Source organism: Protopterus annectens, chromosome 2.part0, assembly GCF_019279795.1.
Source record: "Protopterus annectens isolate FY-2018-M chromosome 2.part0, PAN1.0, whole genome shotgun sequence".
Classification (NCBI taxonomy): domain Eukaryota; kingdom Metazoa; phylum Chordata; order Ceratodontiformes; family Protopteridae; genus Protopterus; species Protopterus annectens.
Genome location: NC_056728.1, coordinates 1,494,926,170 through 1,494,948,669, shown reverse-complemented (window position 1 = coordinate 1,494,948,669; position 22,500 = coordinate 1,494,926,170).

Genomic DNA, 22,500 nt, shown 5'->3' with positions numbered 1-22,500 from the left:
ATACATACATTCCTATACATACCTTTTGACATAGCACAGTGTGGAAAACAATGGTTAACACAACATTACCATTCAGATATCAGATCTTGGTGCATTAAACATTTCAAATCAGTTAATCTTGTGTGTTACAGAGGCACTAACTTTGTCAGATGAGACTTGATTGTTTAATACTTTCAGAGTTATAGTTGCTATGCATAACCTTTACACAATTCGATTCATACCATACCAGAGTAAACCCAACCAGTCCAGGGTTTTGAATTTAATTGTCAGGCAGTTACAGTTTTATTTATATATAACCTATATGAGACTATTACTCTAATAGTGTCTGTTTTATTCAGTACAAATCATATGCCTTTTTAATACTGCCAGGTGACATTCTACTCATTTATAGTTATTTGGTATGAATATTACAAGCTATGTTGTTTTGTGATCTGTAGTGAGAGTAGGGAACAGGTGGAGGAGACCCTGGAGAGGTAGAGATAAGCTCTAGAGAGAAGAGGAATGAAGGTCAGCAGGACTAAGACAGAATATATATGTGTGAATGAGAGGGAGGATAGAAGAATGGTGAGGATGCAGGGAGTAGAGGTGGTGAAGGTGGATGAGTTTAAATACTTGGGATCAACAGTTCAGAGTAATGGTGAGTGTGGAAGAGGTGAAGAAGAGAGTGCAGGCAGGATGGAGTGGGTGGAGAAGAGTGTCAGGAGTGATTTGTGACAGACGAGTACCAGTAAGAGTGAAAGGGAAGGTCTACAAGAGGGTAATGAGACCAGCTATGTTATATGGGTTGGAGACAGTGGCATTGACAAAAAGGCAGGAGTTAGATGCTGGATGTGGCAGAGTTAAAGATGTTAAGATTTGCACTGGGTGTGATGAGGGTGGACAGGATTAGGAATAAGTATATTAGAGGGTCAGCCCAGGTTGGAAGGTTTGGAGACAAAGCCAGAGAGGCAAGATTACATTGGTTTGGACATGTGCTGAGGAGGGATGCAAAGTATATTGAGAAAAAGATGCTAAGGATGAAGCTGCCAGGTAACAGGAAAAGGGGAAGGCCTAAGATATGGTTTATGGATGTGCTGAGAGAGGACATGCAGGTGGTTGGTGTGACAGACCAAGATGCAGAGGACAGGAAGAAATGGAAACAGATGATCCACTGTGGTGACCTCTAATGGGAGCAGCCAAAAGAAGAAGAAGACTACAAGCTCGATTGTTACTCACCAACCTAGCAATGCAGCCTTTGCAACCTGCTTGCATGGGCTTCCTGGATCGCAGACCACTCAGCTGGAGCTGTAAAGAAGATAGATAAACATTTATGTATAACTATCCATGACATACACAGGCTGGAATTTGGTAAACATTTATTGATATGAATACTTACGCATGCCAGGGACATCACCCTTCTGCCATGCTTTTTGGACCCACTGGTCCAAGAGCTCCCTCTTTCTCATCTTCAAGTTGGCATAGTGGTGCCAGACCTGCTCACCAGTCTGAGGGATGCAAGTGGCACTGGTGAGATCATGGACGAGACTTTCCCAGGCCTCTGCTTTGTACTGGGAGCCCTGGTACTGAGTCTGTAGCAATCTCATTTCATGGTTTTTAACAAGTAGTCCTACCGTGACCTTGGACTCCTGTACGCCCCAGCACTGCACCTGAAAGCACATACCCTCTCCAATACCTGCCATACTGCCTACAGTGAGGAGCTACATCTGGTTATGAACTGTATCATAGAGTATAATGGCCTCTTCAGTATGTACATAACCATACACATGCAGCAAGTGGAATGTAATCAAAGATTTCTTACAAAAAAGATACATGCAGTTAACAGAGTGTCATAAGCTGATCACCACAAAACCCTCTTTACATGGTATCATACAGATTTCTGAGAGGTGATCTCTGCCGGGCATACCAGGCATCCCTGGACCCTGTTTTGGTTAACATTTTGCACATCCACAAAACAAACAGTATCAGAACTACTAGATTAAAAGACCTAAATTTTGCTTGTGACATAAATAGGACATGATGGAGAGACAGATATGTTTCTCAGAGTATTTTTATTCCCTGGAACAGACTCCCCATCTGTGTGATGCAGAGTTCCTGTCTTTCCCTATTTAAGTGCAACTTAGACCAATGGATGGTAAATGAAAATCCCCTCGTTGGTCTGGCTCCTATGTCTCTGATGGACAGAGGTGGTCAGTAAATCATACTCTACATAAATAAGATTTGTAGGTCACATTTGGGTTGCAGCGCTAGGCTTATAATGACTCTAATGGTTGCTATCCTACTATACACTTATAAACCTATTCTAGGATGTTCTTAGTGCCAAAGAAAGAAAATGCTTGGAAACCAGTTCTGTATTTTTCTTTCCTAAACCTGTTTGTGATAGTGCTCAAATTCAAACTGATGTTACTTCACAACCTGCTAACTTTTCTTACTCTATCAAGTTTCCAGGCAACACTAGACTTAAAAGAGGCCTACCATTACATCCTTATTCATCCATACTTCAGACTTGTTTTAAGTTTTGTGTGTCTGGATCGTATATTCGTTCTCTGTTTGTCCTTGTGGACTATCCGCTGCACCAAAAGTGTTCACAAACTATCTAGTCCCAGTTATATCTCATTGCAGGCTACAAGGTATTAGCATATTTCCATATTTAGACAACTTACTTATTTTTGCAGTGTTCTTCAAAGTGTGAGAAATCACTCTCTCTTGGGAATGAAATCTCTTACACATGCTGGGATTCCTAGAGAACATTTAAAAGTCTTTTGTGACTCCTTCACACAGCATTGTGTTTCTGGGATGTCAACTAGACATCTCAATTCAAAGAGTTTTTCAAAGGAAAAAAGTAGTTATTTATCTAGATCTTTTTCTAAGGTTTTCCACTCAGACTTCAGTCACTGTGGAATACATCAGGATATTGGGTTTCATGGCATCTATGATTCTCATGATACCTCTGTCAAGTCTCCACAGGAGAATGATACAGTTGTATTTGACATTTCTTTGGTCAAGGCATCAGTATCCCTTATCCTTTCAAATCCCAGTTCTGGGTTTTGTCAGAAAATAAATCTTTCATTGGAGAAAACAGATATCCTTAAATCCAGGTCTCCCCTTCTCACTCCCTGCTCCAAAGCAGTCAGTCACCACAGACACATCCGATTTTGCTTTGGGAGCAATTTCAGAAGAGATGAAAGTAGAGGGGGTGCGGGGCACCAAAGAATGAAACAAGCACATACATATCAAGTAGATGCTTGCCCTGATCAAGGCACTCAGCTATCTGAACCATATTTGATCCTCAGGACCTTTTCAAGTGGCTATAGACAATACCACAGACATGTGGTACATCAACAAGCAAGGGGGAACAATGTCATACCCCCTTTGCAGACAAGCCATGTTAGCTAGTGATGTGGCTTCAGCAGAGTATCACTTTATAGGGATCCTACATTCCATCAGAGCAAGACTGTGTGCCAGACAAGCTGAGTAGGATCAAAGCAGACCCTCACCAATGGAAACTAGATAAGGGGTCTTCCAAATTTTGTTTCATCTGAGGGGAGTTCCTCAAGTATATCTCATTTATTAACAAATGGAAAAGGTTTTCTAGTTGGTGCCAGCAACATAACCAACACACATTCAGAGCTAGTTGTTCTCTGGTTCTAAAATATTTGTATGAGTTGCTGTCCTATGCTCTTACTTATCCCCCTAGCAAGGTTAATTTATTGGCCATTTCAGCAAGTCTGCCCATGGATCCTCCTTTTACAATGTAGTCTCATATCAAAATGTTCTTGATAGAAGGATTGCATTAGAGGCATCCAAGAAAACTGGTGGCTGCTCCTTGGGATCTTAATTTTGTGTTAGTGAAGGTAACACTTATTCTGTTTGAACCAGATAATCTGGCTGACTGGAGGATCTTACTGCTTGTTCTGACCTATGCAAGAATGGTATCTAAGTTGCAAGCTCTATTGGTAAGTCAGCCCTACCTCATTTTCCATAGGGCCAAGGTTTCTTTGTAAACCAATCCTTCTTTTATGCCTAAAGTGGTATCCAGGTTACTTTAAGCCAAACTATCCATGTCCTGGTTTTCTTTCTTGAACCTAAAATGAGTGAGAAAAGAATCTTCATACATTGTATGTTCACAGACAATTCAAGTACTATGTTGACAGAACTACATCTTCCATATCTTTGGACCAATTGTTCATGTCTTGTGAAAGTAAGTAGAAGGGACAACTTGTATCACATAGACTATTTCCAATTGGTTGTTTATGGTGATTACTTTTTGTTATACTTACCATAACAAAATTATTCCAGGCAGGGTCAAGGCCATTCTACCAGGCCTTGGCTTCATTTATGGCTTTTTGGAAACAGATTATAGAATTTTTCTAGAAGCTGCTACTTGATCCTTGGTACATACTTTTACAAAACACTATAAGGTTGATCCCTTCTCTAGATCCAGGTCAAACTTTGCTAGGACCATTCTCCAGGGGTTTCTTCTTCTCCCTCTTCCTCCTCTCAAATGTAGTATAGCTAAGGTTACTGAATCAGTGATCAATATGATTAACATAGTACTATTGTGTAAGTAAAACTTATCATAATAGTAGATGTTTGAATAACCACTGTTACATTAGCTGCTCCCTCCATCCATCCTCCTTGTTTTCTGGTATATTTTTTATGCCAGGGTGTGTGGACATTTATTTTTTTTGTTGTTCCTAGCATTGTCCATTCAGAGATCAGACTTCTTCTCTCTGCTGGCAGGAAATCTCTGAAGGGCTTGGAACCCAAAGTTGTATTTTAGTCATCTCAGCTCAAGCTGCTGACACTTTGGATGCATGGAATGTACCCTGAAGCTTTGGAAGCTGGCCATCTGTTATATCCTTTGCAGGATATAACCCATATAGCTAAGGCAATTGTAGCAGTAATTATTCAAACATCTGCTGTTATGGTGGGTTTTACTTACACGGCTGTACACTCTACATGTCCTTCATTGCACACTGCCAGATGACTTTCCTTGGTGTGCATTCTGATTCATGATGCTACCAGCCTCATAAATTGGATTGAGTAATGAGGCTGACATGGAGTGTATTGTACAAGCATAGATGCACCCTATCTCAGACAATGCTCATATCTAAGGCCCATATCTAATCCACTGGGTATCACAATGTGGTGCTTTTTTTCATGGGATGTCCACTCACCATCTAACTGTGAGAATAACATATATATTGTTAATTGCATATAATTTCTACACACATAGAATCAAACCATAATTACAGCTGTCATTATTTAGTATCCCAATTCCATTTGGAATACAAATGCAACCTTAGCAGTGATAATGGTGGTCCACGTCTAGGGTCCACCCCACCACCATCTGTATAATATAGTTGTAATAAAAGTGTTGTTGTCCAGAAGCATCCCTTCAGTAGTCAATAGCCTTTCATAGTGCGTTCAACCCTATATTGAATGACTATGGTGCACCAATGTGTAATATGCCTTATCAAACTGGTTCTTGAAAGAGTTTATTTTCATGGTTCGTTTTCATGGTACCCCCATGCTGCCAGGTCTGTAAGAATTACATGCAAAGATAAAAGTTGTGTTTGCATATTCTGACCTACAAGAGGATAGACATATAGATAGTAGCTAATGATATCATGCTGTTTGAGTATAGCCTACCAGCCTGCTACTGTTTGCATTTGAGTTAGCTTCAGAAAATTTCATAAAATCCACATCCGATACCGAGATACTACAAGAGGTCATATCCCAAACCAATAGCTGGTGTCAAAACTGTGGACTAAAACAAAATTAAGGAAGTGTTTAATCACATTGATTTGTGAGCATAACTCTCCTTGTAATTATCTCATTGGCAACACACCACTGAAAATGGTGGCCATTGTTAAAGATGTGGAAAATCTGTATCGACTATGAATTATCCTTTGAAAACCATGGTTCCATTGTTGTAAAGAAATATTTTTATTGTATAGCTTATACCTAATAGTATTGCATTCAGATCCAGGATTGTAATTGTTCTATTGACTTTAGTGGTCATTAGGCTGATCATTGAGTATTAACAACCATTTTCCTTTGTTCCTGCCCAAACATATGTCACAACTGGAATGACCACAATGCTTTCTCACTGAAAAAAAAGGGAGTAAATAATAAAAACTATGCAAACTATGTAAACCATCTCAAGGCCTTGTCTCTCTGCTCAGCATCATACAAGTTACAGAGAGACTACCTCTGCCTTGCATGTAACACTTCAATAGACCCTGATCTGTGAGACCTATTACAGTTTTGCAAGTCCAATTGTATTATAAACACCCACTCAAGGGATCTCAAGATCTTTTGCAAAATAAATAGAACTTGTTGAAGTGATAGATTTGTGGCAGATAGTATGCACCTCTTATGGTGCCATCTTCCACTTTGCATTGTGTGGTACTTCTCTTTCTCTATACAAATGTAATTTGGACAAATTTACCAGTGTTTTATCCCCTTTGTTTCTCATGGATAGGGGAACTTGTAAATCTGCCAAAATAGTTATTTGTATGCAAAATATAAGGGCTAAAAACTACCATGGGAATGTAAGGCTAGGACCCTTAAGATTCTCATAGATAGTCTAATAAGTACCTATGAACCTTTGAACCAATGAGTGTGTCTGCAGGGTGCTATATCATAGTAAGCAGACATTCTAGAAGGCTAGAGCCACAAAGGAGTACTCTATAATGTAATAATACAGATTGCTGCTGGCCAAAGCACCATGCAGCCACTCCATTCCTTGAATCATGTCCAATCCCAGAAGAGTCTAATGAAAGACTTATTAGCATTCTGTTTAATATCAGACAAGTGAATAGTGCAATACAGCAGAAGCCCTTAAATTTATTTGTACCCTTCGTTAGTGCTGAAACTATGAAATCCGTGCATTCCCCTTTCACACAACAAATGCTACTGAGTAAAGTAAACATTAGTGAGAGACAAAGCGATTTAAAATTTATTGAAAAAAACACACACATATATATATATATATATATATATATATATATATATATATATATATATATATATATATAAATTAATTGTCTCCGTTAGGTGCATGCCCATGGAGTGATTACTTTCAAATGAAGCATAATGAAGTACATAAATAAGAGTTGTGGCTAATAAGCAGAATATTCTATGAACAGTACATGACAAATAGCCAGCATTTCTATCAAAAAGGGCCTCCTAAGTAAAGTTTGACTGGTTAATAATGAAACACAAACCAGGGCAGATATGTAGACCTTCTGCGCATGTATTACTGCTTCTCAAGGTAAGGATTGTCTGTAAGCAATACCGAGTTGCAGGGCTATGAATGTCAGTGCTTTAAAAACATACCCAGATTATATGAAGTCATATGATTTATCCTGAAGTGCTTTACTAAAATCTAATATACTGCAAATGTACGAGGATGTTCTGGTGAAATCTGGTGTTTCATTAACAAAATAGTGTTAACTTCCATCAGCTCTTTCCAGAATCCGTGATTTAATTATTACAACAAAGAGTACATACAAAAGTGCAGCTTGAACGTCTGTCACCTGATCTTTCATATGACTTACTGTCTAAATGGAATTAAATGTTTCCTCAACTGTCTAATTCTTCATCCTACAGAGCACAATAAACAAATCCACACTATATGGATGAACAATCCTCATCTTGTAATTTCTCTGTAGCACTGAACATAAAACACCTTCCAGCCCGACTGATAGATGGTGCAAAAGACAATCCCTGTAGCACTGTCTCCCTAAAAATGACCTCAGGTGTATTACACACACACACACACACACACACACACACACACACACACACACACACACACACACACACACACACACACACACACACAAACACACACACACATACACACGCACACGCACACACACACACGTACTCATGGAGACTCACAAACAAGCACTGTTGAAAAGTTTATATTTCATCATTATTTTAACGTCAGCTGATTTACATTACTTAACTTGGTTGGCAATGTTGTAAATGCCCTAGGTTTAAGATGAAGACAGTGGTGACCATGATGACACAAGCAAACACAATAATGGAGCAGATAAGCACTCAACAAAGCAAGGAAGTCTAGTCAAGCTTAAGACTGGTGTGACAGTATCAGAGAAGGATGCATATATGCTTTGTTGTAGAGAATGAACTGAATAGCTTGTGACAATGAGTCCTACTGCACTGAAATATGACCTGACAAACATGGTTTATAAAATGGGATTGACAGAACATATTCATCTCATGTGAAAACTAAACATTCCATCCAAAGGAAAGCCTTTTGCTCCATCATAATTAGAATTAACTACCCTGAGTTTACATATTGAAAGAATGTGTTATACAATTGGTCTCTTCATACCTGTTTGATGTATATGGTACATACAACTATGAAATGCTTAAAAGTGGGCCAGTTACGTAAATGAAAATTAACTGAAATAGGTGGCATACTTTACCAGTTTTACTTACCAACAGGAAAAACTGTGTGCTACAAAGATTGGCAAAACTTGTTGAAGCTTAACTTTTGTGGAAAGTAGAGTTTATATGCTGCTCTATATGTAGGGATCTGTTTTTTGCATACTACAGACCTTGATTTACCACAGTCTCTTACCCCTTTCCCACTGTGCAAAGCTAAGTGCCTTGTTCTTTGACACATTTTCCAATAGCCTTATTTTATTCATTAGCTAGCCTTTAGGATGCACTATGCCACTGTGCTTAAAACTAGTATTTTTCTATAGTAATCCTACCTTTATAATAAAGCAAAATGAACAAAGATAGATGTAGAGTACTGTGAAACTGATACAAACAAGAAAGAATGAATGGATGGAACTGCAATACTTTATTCTGCAAGTCAAAAAGCCAGTAAAGCTTTTTATCAGATGTGGATGACATATCAAATTAGAACTAATCTATCTGAATGAAAAATATCAGAAATTATATTCATATCTTTGTTCCCTGGGGCAATAAAAGAGTTCTCAAAGAGCTGAAGGATTTAAGCAGCTTCTGCTCATGGGAAGACATCAAGTATTATGCCTTCTTTCATAAATAAGAAAACAGACACTGCTGAACTAATTTGTTTGATGGACAGTGGAATCCAATTAAGCAAAAATCTCCTCCACAGGACATAACTTTTAAATGTGTGACTTCTAGTGAAAGAAGAGTTCTAAGAACACAGAAAGATGGAAGTGTGATTATGTGAAGGAAAGCATTTTTAACTAGCTATCATGTATGATATCTTTGGGAGTAAGCTGCCTCAATAAATAAAAGAAAAATCTTCCTGACCAAGTTGTTGCAGAGCCCTGCTTAGTACTCAACTAGCTGTGTCTTGGTTTACAGACAAGTTTACTTCTTCATTGTCTGAAGCTGTGCTAAAAGGGCAATTTGCCAGACAATGGGTGGTAATATGTCACTTGCATTTCAGTTCCAGCAGATGATTGGGATATTTTCAGTCATTTGATGTTATACAAGCTTGGATAGCCTTCAGACAAGAAGTTGCTATGAAGAAAATAAGTGATGCACTTATTTAGAAATGCTTAGTGGCCACTGGCCATGTGGGAGAATACAGCACTTCAAATGTGTCAGAAGACATAGACAAAGTTAATGGCAGATGAATATAGATGGCAGACAGAGGAAGATCTCTTCAGTGCTAGAAAACATGTATGCTCAGCTATGCAACTGTACAGTCAAGAGCTGGGAAAGAAAGGCCAAAACTTTCTAAAAGAAATTAGCTGATTATAATAGATGGCATGTGAAAGAACCACACTGGCAGTCAAATTAAGCTGTAATAAGGACACTTCACTGAAAGTAAAATTGCATTTGAAAAATAATATTGCACGTGTGTGTGTGTGTGTGTGTGTGTGTGTGTGTGTGTGTGTGTGTGTGTGTGTGTGTGTGTGTGTGTGGACATTTCTGTGCATGTATGTGTGTCTGTATATATGTGTATGAGCTTGTGTGTGTACATGAAATACCATTAATCCACTCAATAAAACCACCACACTGGAGGCTGAATTATGCTGCAATAAGGACACTATTCTTAAAATGACATTAGACTTGCAGAAGAGCAATTCATGTTTGTGTGTTTGTGCGTCCACATTCACATGTGTGTGTGTATATGCTTGTGCTTGTGTGTGTATACATAGCATACCCATAGTCCACTTATCTAAGAAACCAGGGTTGATATTTCAGATGATTTTCTTTAAAAACTGTAAAGCTTAATTGCTGAAGTACCCTGGCAATTTCAGGACACCTGTTTGTCATACAGACCACTGAACAGTATTCTCTTTCTCAAAATTAATTTCAAGAGCATATTAATTTTTGGCATGACACACCACCAAAGAATGCTTTCCTACTGTTTATCTATTTATTTCTTTAACTGGAAGATAGAGTTTTTTTAATAAACCATGATGTTTGCGGTAGCATTGTTGCCTCACAGCAAGAGGTTCTCCCTTTCGATTCTCAGCTGGAGTGTGGGGAGTGCCTTCTGTGTGGAGTCTGCATATCCTCCCCCTGTGGTTGGGTGGGCATTCAAAAGACATGCTTAAATGGGCGTGCCTTCGTTGAAGGTTGAACATCGAGCTGGCACCTTGGCATTCGTAAAAATCTACTGCCAATCATTAGCAGACCGGAGTTACGCTGTGGCGACCCCTAACCGGGAAAAGCCGAAAGACAACAACAACAACATGATGTTTGTTATTTTTAACAAGTGCAATATTTTCCTGCCCAGAGAATATAACTCTTTATATTTTTTCCTTACACATTTACTTTCCATCGAGTACATTACTGTAAACAAAAAGAACAAATCCTACTTTGCAGCCTTATATCACCTCAAATTTTTCCCTTTCTGTTTAAAATTTCTTCTTGATAGAGGTACACATTTGCTATGAAACTACTACAAATTACATTTTCCCTTGCTGGTCTGATTTCACCATAAAGGCAGATCAGACATAAACAAACCAGCCACCTGTGCTTGTTCATAGGTTCATAGGCGAATACTAGGCTTTCAGTCTGCAGACTATTATGAGTCTAGCCAATAATTAGGTTCAGCATCAAACTCTCTACCATTGTATCAACTCCCCTGCCATAGATGACTTTGCCATTTATTTTGTTTTATCCTGATGGCTTGAGAAGGTGCAGTTGAAAATGGGATTTTATTTAATGTAAGCAAAACAGTCAAAATCATCAAATGTGAATTTTTGTGTGTATGCACAAATATACTCACACACACACACACACACACACACACACACACACACACACACACACACACACACACACACACACACACACAGACACACACACACACACACACACACACACACACACACACACACACACACACACACACACACACATATATATATATATATATATATATATATATATATATATATATATATATATATATATATATATATGGATCTACTGCATTCTAACGAATTTGCGTTTCACCGAAACGTAAATCCATGAATGCATTTACACGAAAGTGCGTTTCAACGAAAATGCATTTTCGTGTAAATCCATTAAAAAAAAAAAAAAAACTAACACTTAAAATTGCACCCCCCCATGTGAGAGGCTGTGCCACCCACACCTCCCAACCTTAATATTGTCACTCCGAGATCACACTACAGTGGGGGAAAAGGAATGTTCCCTCATCCTCACTGTACTACGATCTCAACAACAGTCCACTTAGTTGTACATCAACACTAAATGTTGATGTACAACTAAGTTAACATGCAAACTGCATGTTTTTTTTTTATCTACATAATTTAGTGTTTTGTTTTACCTACTAATTTACGCGAAAGTGCGTTTTTGATAAAACGCACTTTCGTGTAAATCCACTTGCAAATGTCCCGTTTCGGTGAAATGGCATTCGCTGAAATCAAGTAGATCCATGTATATATATATATATATATATATATATATATATATATATATATATATTAATATATATATATATATATATATATATATGTGTGTGTGTGTGTATATTGTCTACTGATTTTCACTGTATGACCCAAATAACATTCAGAACTGTGACATTACAAATGTTGATACACTATGCTCCAAGCAACAGCCTTGGCACATAGGCTCACTGGCATGTACAAAGCTTGCTGCCCTTGCAGGCCATTTTAAGCCTTGCCAGTTTCCTTTTTTTTGTGCTCAAAATAACCTACCCTTCTTTGGTTATAGAATGACCTTACCCATCCCTTGGTTGACAGTTATATATTACTCCTAATGAGAATAACTGGGATCATACTATAGATGATTTGAGGGAAACCATGCACGGGATAAAGCATTTAGGAGCTGCTTTTTCCCATTAGTAGTACAGTAGGCAGTCCTGGTGTAAATTTTCTGTTTTCCATCCACATTTCTAAGTTGCACTTGAAAATAGATGGGGATGAACTTTGTTTCTTGTGGCTGGGGAATCTGTTCCACAACAGTGGTACCCTCTGCAGGATAAGTCTGGCTCTCCAAATGGTTCAGTTGATGTTGCAGAGGAGGCTTAGATCCCTTAGACCAAGAATTTCTAATGCCATTTCACTAGTTGATGTGCAGTAAATCCATCACTAATGCCAAAGAGGGCATTATATTTAATGACAGGAAGCATGAGGGCTGAATAAAGGGTAACAATGATAACCCTAGATCTAGACATAATTCCTTTGTTTATAAGCTGTGCAATATAGGAGTTTCTTACTACAAAATACATATGTTGGTCAAATGATAAATAACTGTCCTCACAAGTTCCCAAAGGCTGAACTCCAGGGACAACTCTTAAGGGCCTATTGTTAATGTGGCAGTTCCCTAGGGTAGATGACTTCCCAAAGGCAACAATATTGCATTTTTGCATTTAGTTTCAGCCCATGATTTTGCACCAGTTATTTATTTAAGACAAACCTTCCTGTAGGGTGGCTATGTCATTGGGGATTCAATGACTGTTCCAAGTTTGGAGTCATCTGCAAACATAGTCAGGCAGAGCTCTTTGGTATTAGCTTTTACTTCAGCAAAGTAGATGCCAAACAGGAGAAATCCCAGTACCAATCCCTAGGGATTCCACTGGTGATTGGTCTCTTTTTGGAGGTAACTTCCCCATTTTAATTATCTGCACCCTATCTGTGACCCAGTTGGCTATCCAGCAGGTTACAGTGAGGATTTTTCACAGCTTGTTTAGCTTTTCTATGACTAGGTGATGAGCTGTTTCAAAACCTTTCTCCAGGACAAGGTAAGCAGTGGGTACCATTTTGCTTTCATCCATTACTTTGGTGACCTTTTCAAACAAAAATCTACCAGACCGAGTAAGCCTAACCTGCCCTTAACAAATCCAAAATGAAATGATTCTAGTGTTTGGACGTTGCCTATATCCTGATCGACTAATTCCATGCCAAGTATTTTCACTGCTTTGAATATGAAGCTGTTCAGACTTATTAGAAGGGCAAAAATTAACGCATAAATATAAAGAAAAAACACAACTTTTTTGCCCCTTCACTTCCCATGTATGGGGCTACATCCTCCACCCCACTACTCAATTATATATACTAACTCTGAGCTCACAGAATTTCAAGGAATGGACATAATTGACTACAGTAAATATTGTGAGATCTCACACACCTGTCAACCATCCTTTTAAACAATCAAATGCTGTTGACTAAACAGATGTCAACTAACTATAAAGTGAACAATATTCAGTCCCCCCATACATATATACATATATATATATATATATATATATATATATATATATATACATATATATATAAATAACTATCAATTTGCCTCCTCACTATTCTATGAACATGGAGTTGTTATATATAAGCAGCAAGAAGCACAGCCCCTTACATTGGGATACAGGTGGTCTCCCAATGGAAAAATAATTGTTTTTGAAGTTTCATGCTGCCTTGTTACACATTCAGATTCTGCCCATAGTTTGTGTTTTAGATTTTTTGTGGTCTGCTGTTGAATTTAACACTGTGATACTTAGATCAATTTCAGTAGACACACGCATGTGCACAAGCGCGCGCACACACACACACACACACACACACACACACACACACACACACACACACACACACACACACACACACACACACACATTACATGTTATCTGTATGCATACGTATTATCTATGTGTGTGTGTGTGTGTGTGTGTGTGTGTGTGTGTGTGTGTGGACGTGTATACAGATGTAAATATAGCTGTGTACTCCTCTGTATTTGTATAGTATATGTATTGTCTACTCAGAATTTTAGAGTGTCAGCCTTCAGAATTTTATAAGATACTGAATAGAGGACAGGGCTTTTAATTTATGAAATGATGTAAAAGTACTGATATTTGAGATCTTTTTGTTGATAAAACATTGAGGTGTCTCAAGCTGCTTTCCATGCTTAGCAAGGCACATGTAAAAGGTGGCATTTGCACAGATGTGATTGAACCTGTGATGTGGGTGGAAGTTGCACTACACTTGGATTCAGTGATTTACTGTACAGTCTGATGGGCCAATTTTAAGAGTCTGAAAAAAAAAACTTCATCACTGCAGTACAAAACAGCATTAAAGCAAGTATTTAGTTTAATTAATTCATTGTCTAGAATCCTGCTTAATCAATTCATGGTTGTGGAGAGAAACCATCACTCAATAGGTACGTGACAAGGAAACTAATTTTGGACAGGGTATAAACCCAGTTTAGAATGGAAGTACATGCAGAGGCACACACACACATACACACACACACACACACACACACACACACACACACACACACACACACAGTCAATGAAATCACATGTATACACGCACTAATTCACAGATGATATGCACAGCTAAAGGCAGTTTTGAAAATTCTTAGTTCACCTACAGTCTTTATGAAGTGTGAAGAAATGAATCACCTGCCAAGACCCATGTATCCAAGCTGAGAAACAACCCTATAATTATGTATGCTTCCATTATCTTAAGCGTTCTTGATACAATTTATGGTGTAAACGTTCACTTCCTCTTTGGCCAGTTTGGACAGGTGTACAGTATGGATTTGGAACAGTGTTTCTGCTGTGGTTTATCTAAATCTTTAACAGTTCTCTTCCCTTGTGTTATTTTTTTTTCTTACTGATTTATCAATGTGCAGACTTAACACTATCCCCTCAACATCTAGATTTCTTTCATGCGTTATTTCAGTGTTTCCTAATAACAGGACCAGAATCACCAAGCAACATCTATATTTTTTATCCCTGCTAGTTGGCTGGATTTATCCTACCTTTCTTTAGAGAAGTAATCAGAAACTATACAAGGTATTTCCATCAGGATACTTACTATAGCACAGTCTCTCTTCCATTAGATGTAAGGAGGCAATGCAACATTTTGGCTGTGTTAATTAACATACAGGTATTTCTGTGGGAGACCACATGGTTAATTAGCATGTAGTGCCACACCCCTGAATGCACTATTAACATTTAGTACAGGCATGGAGATAAGACATTATGGTGAATTAAATGACTGTGTGTAATCACTGCAGTGTGGGCCTCTGTATGAATAAAAGAAGATGACCACCATTTGTTTTATAGCCATGTCAGGATTTACCACTGACAGTAGCCATTTCAGAATCCCAGCCATGGTGTGAGTTACTTCTCAGCATTTTGTCATCAGTCAATGTTATACCTTTCAACTGCGCCATATTTTCAGCTATATTACAGACTTTGGGTATTTTACACACAAAAAGCCAGTCGACTACAAAAATAAATAATGACAATAGAGTAATATACTTCTTTTCCTTCACAAAATGTGTATTAATTCACGTTGTTATTTTGTCAGATTAATACTATTAATATTTTTAAAAGTGTCCCTGCTTATTTCTTGAGGAAAGTGTTTAAGTAATATAATTTTCCATCACGTCATTGCACTCCTTACTGAGTGGTCATTATATAAGTGACTACTGCACTTCCATTCCTATCCAAAAGTCTCAACATGCATTTCTTTTAATTATTATTTCTCATACTGGAGGAGGTTCATAAATTAAGCAAACGTCCTATAAGTATAAATTAACAATTTCTGTCCTTGTTTTCATGTACATTGTTGAAGTTGTTGTGCATTTTGGCCATTTTTTTCCAAAATATGCCAAACAGTATGACACACTGAGTTGCTGGAAGACTGATAACTATATGCCAGTTTCCAGTGAAAGAAAATATGAGATACCAAAGAAAGCTGTACCCAAGAGATCCAAAAATATACAACTAGTGAGATAGTTCCAGCGCATCTCATTAGTCAGTCATCAGTTCTGTTTTACTTCTTTTTTTTTCCAGCGGGGTGTGTGAACCACTCATAGCAGTTACTACAGTTACATATGCTGTTTCCTTAGCTCTCTCCAATTTTTCATAGTCTTCCAGGATTGTGGCTGCAAATATTTCTACAGTTCATCTCAATTCATCCTGAAATTATGAGTTTTTGACCAAAGGAGGTATTGCATACTTAGGAAATCATGATTACACATTTTTTCCTTTCAGAACATGCATATTACTTCACATTCTTTTATTTTCTCAGCATATCAGGTCAGTAGTACTAATGGTTGATAAAGTGACACTGGCTGATTCTGAATGGGGTTCCTGTGATCATTACACCTAGTGAGCCCCAAACCTCTATGTGTGTGTGTGTCAACCATAACTCTGAACTGTACATGAGTTTGTTTAATATTCAGAGTGTTCCATAACTGGTCTGTTTTGTTTGTAAGGAAATGTCTCTTTCTCCCTTAAATTTATCTCTCATACAGTTCAATAAATTGTGCCCTGAGAGTATACAATCACATAGCAATGGTGATGCACATCTATAAGGGTGGCTATGCAAACAACTTTGTAGTGATACACCTATCAGGCTGACAACCCTCATGTACCAAACAATGGAAGGTAGTGCACCTCACATAATAAAGTACGGTATCAAGCCTCCTATTAAACTTGATCTCTGACATTTATTTATTTTGAATGATAAAGTCCATCTTCTAAACCTTTAAAGCTATTTTATGTTATGCATGCTGTGGATGTTGTCCAGGGAGTGCACATGGCATAATTTCATCTGGCCAAGGCCTTTGATATGATGGTATAATACAACAGTTAATTTTTGTCATAATGGACTCATATGTGGAAAGATACATAGCATGCTTGCTTGAAACACAGCTCCACAGAGAGTTAGTTGCAGGAGCCTTCACAAAAATTAATGATCTGGTGATTGGGGACTCTAAGTAGTCAGTGCTGTGACCTTGTGGCATTTACTTTATGGTATGAACCTCTGACATATGCAGGCATAGTGCCAATGCCAATGAGAATTACAGCTTACTGAACAATATAAAAGCTGCATAATGAGCACTCACTACTGAACTGCTGCTGTTCTAAAAATATGCTCAAGGTAAATGTTAAAAAAGTTAATATTATCACTTTTGGTAGATGATCCTTACTCTACTCATACAAATTTGAAAACTGAACACTTTACAACAAAAATTACTTGGTACGGTTAGCCATTTAGCACCTTGTATGCTGACAAGCATGTCACAGTGGTTGTTGGCAAGCCTGTTTAGTTTGCTCAGGCAATTGACATAAGACTGCTAATACAGTGGCCATCATGTCCCCCACCATCAAGTAATACCTCTACTTGTCTACCTGTGCATAATTTTAGTCTACCTATAGCTCTGTGTTTTTATAGCTAGACTTCACAACATCTGAACAATGATGATAGACTTTGTATGCATGTTGTTCCTGGTTATTGATGCTGTTTTATGGTTAGGCTTTAAAATAGGGTTTCAGTTGGAGATGCACATTACTTATGACCATTCCATTTAATGTGTTCCACCCTAGTCTCCACATTCACACTGCTGTGCACAAGCAGTATACTATCTCCTTACCCAAGGCAAAACTAATAGTGCCTGGCTATAAATCCCACTGACCCCATTCCCAATGTGTTCCACCTAAAACCTATCATGGAAATACACACATAGTCACACAGATATAGTGAGATATATATGTATGTCACTCTGGGAATGCATAGGTGGTCTTTACCAATAGTTATAGCCACATTGATATATACAAATCTGTACATAAACCAGGGTATGTGTACATACTAGGCTGTTCTTGAAAACATTGACATCCAACTGACATATCCACAACTCTGTCTGTGCATATCAAGACAAACCCATAGACACATGCCAATACATATGTAATGTGCATACATATGCCTGTGTTCAATTTGTAAAATATGTTATATGTGTTGCTTACTCAGTATATATAACAATATGCTGATAACTATATGACTTCATATATGCAATGTGTTCTTGATGCATACATTGGATTAATTGTGAAGCATTCCATCTATTTTAAATTTTAATATGTAACATGGTGCACATATACGTTACTTGCTGTGTAGTTATTTACTATATTCCCATATGTGTATGTTTGTTTTTCCACACTCATGTAAGCATGCTGATATACACACCTACATATACGCAATGTATATCATGTCCAGCTGCACTCTAGTTGTTGGGTTGTAACAGAGCATGGCTACCAAGAATCCATGATACTGGCAGTGCTGATAATCCCCATAAAATCCTAACTATCCTTATAAAAATACTTCCCACATCCCCAAAGACATATTCAATCATCTCTACAAATCATATACAGTTCACTAAGGCCAGCCTCTCTGCTTAAGTTTAACAATTGATATGTGCCTAAACATTAATTTTATTAGTTTTGTCTCCAGCAGATGTTCATCATAAAGTTATGCACTATGTAGGGCTGCAGCAATAGATGACATTACTTTGGCAGTTTACATAATTTTCCCAAAACCCAAGACCATGGAAGACTGTAGAAACAGGTAATATGACAGAAGGGATGGGTGGCTGGTAAGCACATCATTATGTTATACCACAGTCACTGATTGAATCAACTGGGTAACAACCGCTACTCCGCTGATTAAAACCTGATGCAATCTCTACCATATTAGCATTCAAGAACAGATTCTTGTAATGTATATTAAGCAGGCAGAAGCATGAGTTTACAGGTATGTTTTCTCCACTTGTCCCACCCATTAATTACGTGTACTCACTTTTAAACAACTGTCTGCTTCTTAGTGAAATACTGTTCAAGTACAATGCAACACCTGCATTCTGAGGACAGGTTGTGGAGCAAATGCCTGTTAATCCACTTCTGCTGTTGCTTGAAAGAATTTTTTACAGTTTTTTCTGTTAATGTTGGAATGGAAAAATTCTAGGAAATAAATTGTAAGATTGTGTTCACTCTGACCAGGGAGCATCATATCTGTGCTGTGTTCATCTGTACATATGAATTATTATCCCTCTTCCACATGTACGATTTCACTGTTTTTCAGATACTTCAACAGGCTGGGCTTCTGCTGAGTGCTAGCAGTTCATAACAAGCATGCACACTTTCCAAAGAACATCATCAGCATATTATGAGAGTCATAGACATGAGATTGTTGAGGATGTTGACAATGACCATAACTTCCTTGGAAGAGTTGAGGACATGCTCAGTGGCTTTGATCCAAACTACTCTCTGATAAGTCCAGCAATTGAGGAACTCCATTGGATTTTATCTGCAGTAAAATGATTGATCTAAATCTTTATGAATGCATAATATTCATTACAAAACTTTTCTATACACTGTTGCAAAGATAGGTTTTTCCTAGGGATGGTCCTCATTTGTATCAATTTATAGAATGCACTTAGGTATGTATTGTAAGGAAATTATAGCCTTGGTCATGTTTTTAGTAATCAGTGATTTACTGTAATAGAATTGTTTAGTGAAATGCAATTGTTAATTATCAGTCACACAGGATGCCAAACACTAGCCCCTGGATTCAGCAAACAGCCATGCAGGAACAAGTTATTCCTGCATGGCAGGGACCATTCCTGTTCAGCATGGCAGCGCACCATGCATATATATATGAAGATGTGCTGCCATGCTCTAAATCAGACATGGTTCCATGTACGACCACAGGAAGTGTGTCTGAGAGCAGAGTTCTCACAATACACACACCCCCTGCACTCCAGAATTGCCTTTTGGCAATTTAAAACAAGCAAGAATGTTTGTAACACCCCCAACTAATCAGGATAAGAAATCTGGTCAAAGCCATAAGGGACAATCATCCCTACCAAGGCAAAAGTTGATAGAATAAGGCATTTAGCATAAGCACATAGCACACCCACCTTCCAACCTATCAGAGTAAGGAATGTGGACAAAGTCAAAAGGGACAATTGTCCCACAAAGCAGAAAGTTGATAGAATAACAGGTTCAGCATTAGCAGGGATATTCTGAAGGGTACAAATAAAAAAACACAACATTTTTTTTAAACATGCAAAAACGTTTAAGCATAGCTGTGTGGGTGTGCCCGTTGCTTAGCTAGGCTTAGTCCACTTCAAACGGCACAATAAGTTAAATAGCAAGAGTATAAACAGTACTGCAATAGTGTAGTGGTCACAGCATATGCTTTGTAAGAAGCCATTCCTGGTTTGATCACCAGAGTTGCCAAATTGCATTTTACATGTGAAAGCAGTACTTAAACATTTTTTTATAATTAGCTACTAAATAACATATATTTGTTAACCAGAGTAATGCAGTTGGTCCAGATTTGAGGTGTCAGTTTAATACAGTTGTGAAACCCCCACATAAACACAAGTGCCCCATACAGTATAGTCACACATGAATAAATGTAATGAAAGCACATTGGGGGATGTCAGGGACAGTAAACAATTTTATAATATATATAATGAATGATGAATCAATCCCATAACCTCTCACTCCAAAACATCTGACCAAAGGCACTGTAAATGGGGGTGAAGGTGACCAAAATAGGGATCTCTTGTAATTATTTCCATTATCCCTTCCTCCACAGCTGAACTGTTCTGCTTGCAACAAAATAACCAACACTTGCAAGACTTGAACCCAGGATCCTGCACAACATAGCTACAACAAGTTACTAGTAAGCCATCTCAGCTGTAAAATGCTGGGATGATTTCTCTAACATATCATGCAGAACTTTACCCACTCTCACCGCCTAAAGGGCCCATATCTATACAGGAAGAATGCAGAGTCCTTGTAATCACAACTACGCAGGTAAAAGCTACACTCTCTAAAGCCAAAAACGCAGCATCCATGGGACCAGACAACATCCCAGGCTGCGGTTTACATGAACTTCAGAATGAACTGGCCTCCCACCTAAGCACCATATTCAGTCATAGCCTCACATCAGGCTTTGTGCCCACTGAATGGCACACAGCAACAGTTATCCCTCTCCACAAAGTAGCCACCACTGATCCTGGGAACGATCGCCCTATTAGCCTGACTTGCCTGGTCTGTAAAGCCATGGAATGTATCATCATGGAACTCATAAACAAAGATATTGGTACCCTCTAAACTCTGGACCCCACCAAGTTCGGATTTCTGAAAGGCAAATTATGCCTCCTGAACCTGATTGACTTCTTTGAGGCAGTTACCAAAGCTGTAGATGAGGGTAAGGTGGTTCACACAGCCTATCTTGACCTCGCCAAGGCTTTTCACACCATCCCCCATTCTACAATTATAGCTAAACTCACTAAACTTGGTATAAATCCCTATGTCACAAGATGGGTTGCCAACTGGCTCACTGACAGAACCCACACTGTAGATGTTGCAGACTCCAAATCTGACTTCAAACCAGTAACAAGTGGAGTACCACAGGGTTTATTCCTGGGGCCTTTCCTGTTTGTTATCTACTTCTCTGAAGTACAGGCTAACACAGAAGGCCTTTGGTTAATGACGTTCACAGATGACTGCAAATGAGGAGCCATAGTCAAGTCCCCAAATGATGTGGACATCCTACAGAAGGGCCTTACTGAGACAGATGCCTGGTGTCAGAGCAATGGCCTCAAGCTCAATGCAAAAAGTGCATTGTCATCCCCTTTGGTAAAAACTCTGTACCCATGAACTACCACATAGGTGGCAGTCTACTTAATGCTGAATGTGTGGTAAGAGACCTTGGGACCCAGGTGGACAGTAGTCTCTCCTTTGAAAATCACATCGCCACAGTAGTCAGGAAATCCTTCTATGTGGCACACCTCATCAAAAAAGGGTTCTCATCCAAGGAAAAAGAGGTCATCATTCTCCTCTACTCGACACTCATGTGACCCATTATAGAGTACAATGCCCCTTTTGGAATGTACCATACAAGACATCTGCAGCAGCAGAAAAGGCCACAGAAGTACCTCACAAAGAGGATTACTGGCCTCAAACAGATGCTCTACATTGACCATCTCAAAAAATTCCAGCTTTACTCCGTAGCACATCTCCTACTCTGAGGTGATCTCTGCCTAACATATAAAGCTATGTCAAACCCAGAGCTGTTAGACATGGTACACCTAAAAAAATCCCAATCCACCGAGCTACATGCTCTAGAGACCTCAACCTTGTCACCACAATAAACAGGACATGCAGAAGGGATAGATTCCTGTCCCAGAGACTTCCCATACTCTGGAACAAGC